This window comes from Gallus gallus, chromosome 9, assembly GCF_016699485.2.
Source record: "Gallus gallus isolate bGalGal1 chromosome 9, bGalGal1.mat.broiler.GRCg7b, whole genome shotgun sequence".
Classification (NCBI taxonomy): domain Eukaryota; kingdom Metazoa; phylum Chordata; class Aves; order Galliformes; family Phasianidae; genus Gallus; species Gallus gallus.
The window spans coordinates 1,493,022-1,499,171 of NC_052540.1; positions in this window are offsets into that span (position 1 = coordinate 1,493,022).

Genomic DNA, 6,150 nt, shown 5'->3' on the forward strand with positions numbered 1-6,150 from the left:
AATTATTTATGCCATCATCCTCAGGTTTCTCAGTTCGACCTTTAAGCCCTGGCACATGCTGTTGAGCTGCATGGTGTGGGGGCTGCAGCACGGTGCACCTGTGCCTGGGGACTTCTCTGAATCTCTGCTTCTCCAAAGGCATTTAAAGTTACTGTGGGAGAAGGCAATGATGGAATGATTTAAATCATGTAGTCCAAACACCCAACGAGACAAGGAATGCTACAAGGGGTGCTCTTGGGATTATAAGTTTGTCCTGAGGTATGGATGGGTGACAAGCGCATGGCAGGTAAGGATGGGGGGCTGTTTCCAGCCTTGGTTATGGAATTGAACTGATCCAACTGGAGGAATGTATTTGTAATGTGATGTAAAGCACTTTCTATCTGGCTCTGTTGTGTGGGTTGTGCAGGAGGATCTGGAGCGGAGGATGAGATGCCAGTGTTGATGGAAAAATCTGTTTCTGAGTAGAAGGACACTGTCCTGTGAAGATCTTTGGGTGTGCCTGAGACTTCACAATGCACAGGGTAAAACACAAGATTTTCTTCTGGTTGTTTTGTTGGGAAGAAATATCCTCACAGTGGGTGAGAGTCACCTTTTGTTATTCATGCTTACCGAGGTGCTACAGCCAAGCAGTCAGGGAGTGTGCCATTTGGCAAGCAAGCCTTTTTCTTGGGGTAAAGAAGACTCTGAAAAGAGTTTTGTGGAACTGATGTTGAGAGATGCAGCTTCAGCATTTCTCCTTTTATGCATAAAGCAGAGCTACGGAAAAAATGGGGTAAGGCTTTACTGCTCACATTTTAGTGTTGCTGCTTTTAATATGTAGCATTTTGAAATACCAGCCCAGGCATCTATTGTCTTAGACTGTGCAGCAAGGAGTGGAACCTGAAAAGGCCTGCTTGGATTCTCTTTCAAGGTTTGGTTGAAGTAGCATCATTTTGGGAGATAGGTGTTGGTTGACATCCAGCTGAACATGCGCCAGCAGTGTGCCCAGGTGGCCAAGAAAGCCAATGGCATCCTGGCTTGTAACAGAAATAGCGTAGCAGGGAGGAGCAAGAGGTGGTTGTCCCCTGTACTCAGTTCTGGTGAGGCTCCATCTTGAGTACTATGTTCAGTTTTGGGCCCCTCACTGCAAGAAAGACATTGAGGCTCTGCAGTGTGTACAGAGAAAGGCAATGAAACTGATGAGGGGTCTGAAGCACAAATCTTATGGGGAGCAGCTGACAAGTCTGGAAAAGAGGAGCTTCATGGGGAGCCTCTCTACAACTGCATGAAAGAAGGTTGGGGTGAGGTGGGGTTCAGCCTTTTCAGTGTAACTAGTGATGGGACTAGAAGGAATGGTAAAGTTGTATTAGGGGAGGTTCAGGTTAGATATCAATAAAAACTTACTCTCCAAAAGAGTTGTCAGTGCTGGAATGGGCTGCCCAAAGAGGTGGTTGAGTCACTGTCCCTGGAGAGGTTCAAGACACATTTAGATGCTGTACCGAGAGACATGGTTTAGTGGGGAAATACAGGTGGTAGGTGAATGGATGGACTGAGTGATCTTGGAGGTCTTTTCCAACCTTGGCCATTCTACGATAGGTTATTTCAAGAATGTGAGGGACATCACTGGGAAGCCTAAAACTTTGGAGCTTTTTGTTGGTCTATTTGTGACTTACAGTACTATGCTAGATAGGATCCGATTTTCCATTTGGAGAGTACAAAAGTTCTGCACACAGAGAAACTGGTGGAACAACACAGCGTTAGAATAATTATGCTTTCTGTTAAAGGAAAGCTTCTGGTATTCTCTGAAAAGTGGGAGGATTGTATGAACTTCGAGCATAAGTGATTATTGTTGCTGCCTCTTCTCTGAGTGTTGGAGAGAGGAAGAAAGTCTTTAGGGTGCCATTATTTGAAAACTGCATCATGACTTCCATCTACACACTGTGGTTGTGGTTGCTGGGTCAGTGCCAGACACCTCCTCTACTCCACAAGAAGGCATCTGTAATGTGTGGTACTTGTTTTAAAAAAACAACAAAACAAAAAACAAATCCTTGAAAAATCTCTTGACGGTTTCCACTGAGTTGTTCTTAATGTGCAGGCACACAAAATCTTGCCTCAGAATCCCATGGTATGCTTTGGCCAGCTGAAGTGAATAGCATAATATCTAATGAGCCCACAACATCTGCACAGCTCTGCTGAAATGAGCACTTAACAAAGTTGTGAGATCAAATCCTTCCTTGCTCTAATTCCAGTACCTTTAGTGGTATTACATGGAGTATTGATTTGGCCCATTTTAATCTAAGAGCACAACTCCTGCCAAAATTGAGGATAAGCATGACAACCATTACACTGATTTATCAAAGTAAAGGGGAGTTGTGTTATGAATTTTAGAATTTAATGTAGTGCATAAATGGCATTTCCATCAGCAAAAATTGAGGAGGTTGATTTATAACAGATAACTCCAATAATTTCTGAATTTCCATATTAATAGGAAAGTGGTACTTCCATTTGTGCGATTATCCCCATATGTGCCATCATCTTATAAATATGGAAATTTGGTAATTATCTGTAGAACTACTCTATTTTCAGATTGTACCACAGAACTTTAAAAAATGGAGTTTGTATTCTTCATACTGTCCATTTTCTTTTTTTTGGTAACTTTCTATTGAGTCTGGTTTACTGTACTGAAAGATAAACTCAGTTTAGTCATGTTTGATAGCCTGTCTAAAGCCAGGTGGCTGCTAACTAGTTCATTTTCTTTTAACCAAAAGCTTATACCATAACACCAGATACTATGGATTCATTACTTTGTTTTATGAGGTTAAGGGCAATGTGCTGAACAGGAATGTGTAAGATGTGTCGCTCATCTAAGTATTGACAGTAATTAAAGCTGTGGCCAAAACTCTATTCTACATCATTATATGGAGTTGATAGGGTAAATATTATCACCTGCATGAACAATTTCTCCACATGCTAGTGATCATCTAGGAATGTAGTAGTGCTAGCTATACTGAGGGCTAAAACTGGAAAAGGGCAGGACACAGTTTGTGATGGATAGTAATGTATCTTAGAAATAAGCAGTGCCTGGATTTGAGGCAATGCAGAATGAAAACTGTTCTGCCAGGGGTTTGGTTACACTTGTAATCCATATAATTACACTGCTTTTAAACTGCACGTCTGAACATGAGTCCTCCTGCAGTTTTGGGTGTAGTAGCCAGGAGTTTTGCAGCTGTTTCACATTGCTTTATGTCTCCTTTGAGTCATTCTTCAGTGCTGATGCAATACAGCAGGGTGTAAGCTATGGTTATGGGACATTTCTAATAAAAAGCCTTCTTACTCTCCTCCCATTACAAAATGCTTCGGGACATCTCCATCTCATGATGTTCCTCTGGACCAAGTCAACCAGTGAAAATTTTGGCCTGTGAATGGTGTTCTTAGTTCTGCAAAGTTGCCTATGCTTTAGGAATTGAGCTGCTTTGTGTTTTAAATGGTATATCTAAGGGCTTTCACATGAAACATCTCTACTCTCTTTCTGATGTCTTTCTGATGTGCAGTCTTCATTTCAGGGGAAATACATTCAGAGGGAAGCACCATTTACCAGTAGAAGCCTTTTTTGGGGAGCAAAATATATTAAAATTGGCTTTGGGTGCAGCTTTCTGATGGCCTTTCAGCTGTCTGAGGTTAATCATTAGAGAATTCTTTTTTTTTTTGTGAGTGAAAACTGGCAGCCTGAATGTTGAGAAGATCTTCAGGATTTCTAAGGTGGTTCTTTCTGTCCCACCTGTAAGCTGCATACAGTGGGTTTTGTCCTTGTGTAGCTGAGAAATCCCACGTGCTATGAGCTGCAAACACTTTCATAGGTTGAAGCCACGCTTGCGATGTCAGGGACTGAAACTGTGCTCATTTGCAGTGCTGGCTGCTCTGAGCATCAGAATGATTTCATCAGCCTTACTTCAGAAAACAAACGATGTTTGATTTAGCTGGGCAAAGTGATATTTCAGGCCTGGCTTCAGCAATCTTCCTGTAGCTTGCTGGTTGATCTGCAAGAGATGAAACAGAGTAAACAGTCCATCATAGTCGAAATTGGAAGCAGGCACCTTGAAGCATATCTTGAATGTGCTTGTGTTGCATATGGAATGACAAAAGTGAGAGGATGTTTTGAATGCTTCTGTGACCTTCCTGTTTAAAACGTTAACTCAATTTTGGCCACCAGAATCAAGTACTTTGATACAGTGATGCTTGCAAAACTCTCTTGGACTTGAGTAGCTGCAGCTGATGCTGTGTTATGTTTTTAAGCAATCTTTTCCCTTGAAGCTCAGCCACTTTTGTAGCCTTCACTTAATGTTGCCTAGGGCCTGAATAACATGTTCTGGAAGTCATTTTTTTCCATCCTGTTCAAGCATCTCTTTGTCAGGCTCAGGGCATCTCTGAGGAGCTGAGATTCTCAGCTGTGAGGCAGATCTCACATGAATTGATGTTAAAATGAAATGAGGAAAAATGGGAGGGTTGTGTTGAATACTTTCAGTTTTCTAACACGGTGTTCTCCGCTACCATGTAGTACTGCTTTTTGGTGCCTCTCTGGAGACAGCAATGTTTTTAGTCTTTGAGTTTCTGAAGTTTATTTTTTACAGCTGCTCAGCCTATGGACTTGTCCTCCAAGTGGGTCTTCAAGTAGGAATGCTTTGCATGCTTACTTCCATTTTTACTCTGCTGCACAGGAGTCTGTCTGCAGTCTTGGTAACCATGCCTGGACTTAGTCCTGGGTGCAGTTTCTTCATCTAGCTGCACACACAGTTTTTTCCTGCATCCACAGCTAGTTAGGATGTTGATTTTCCTTCTTGGCCTTCACGTGAGGATGATTAAGTTGTTCGTTAGTGCCTATCAAGCTGCTTAAATAAGGGCTGGTGGAAGCAGTAGTTTGGGTTCTAGGTGTAAGAGTTTTTCCAGGCTACATCTGGTAGTGCTTTAGATATCTTAAGACAAGGAAAAAAAAATATGCTAATTTCCTGGCAGTTTTAGTTTCCCCATGAATTGTAGTGGAGCCCACAGATTGCTGCTTTCCTCAGTCACTGTGGGAACTTTTCTTTGGAAGGTGACAAGGAAGACTAACACAGCACTCTTCAGTGTCTCAGACCTACTCCAGACTTTTGGCAACATTGACCCTCTTCTGAAGATAACTTTCAGGCTGGTACCAGGAGTAGGGGCTTCAGCTCACACAGTCTTTGTAGCTCTGTCTTCTCTAAAGCTGTGCGCATTTCAGCATGTAAGGATGGAACTCCAGGGACAAGTCTATGTGGCTGAACATCCCATAGCTCTGTGCTGGAGTCGGTGCTGCTGTGCTGCTCTTCTGGCAGTCAGCTCATGTAGAAGTGGCACGTATCTCTGCAGCGTGTTGCAAGAAGTTGAAGAACCAGCATTCAGGGAACTGCTTGAGACAATGAAAGGTGAAGGGCAGCATTTGTTGAAGCATGCTGTTTTGATGCCTCAGATGATAGAAATTAGCCTTCTCTGCAGAGTTAATGAGAATTAAGCCTTCTTGTGCCAGCTGTGGGAATCTGTATGTTTTATTTTTTGGTTGATTTTTGTCTTCAATTCAAACTAAAGATGATACCTACTTTAAATATACGGATCCCAGAAACTAGGACCCTTCCTCCTCATTGCCAGTGATTCCGTACCCTTTTGTTCTGTTGCAGAGACTTGAAGGAGATGCCAGTAGTATGCACGCAGTTCAGCTGAACACGGGAATCATTTGCTTTCTCTTGTGCCAGCCTTGCTGTTGATACAAAGCTGCCTACTTTTGTCCTCCCATCTCTGGGCTTATTTGGGCTGCTGCTAATGAGGCCTATAAGGAATGGAAACTGACCTCAAATTAACACTTGGCTATTCCTACAGAGCCATCCAAGCATTTTAAAACATTGATCAGTTAAGTCCCAGGAATTCTTTAAGTCAGTCAGTGATGTGAACTGACAAGTCAGATTATTACAGTGGAAGCCCTTCTTGCTAACTTAATCTATGTTATGGGGCCTCTACCTTCTGCCAGAGTGGGTTTCCTTGTTTTGTGTTTAAGACTGGAGTAAACACGAAAGTGTTCCCTGTGAGGATGCATCATGTTAAGTCAGCTATCCAATGGATTTAGAAATATTGCTTCTATTTTAAGTTAAGGCATCTGCAGCT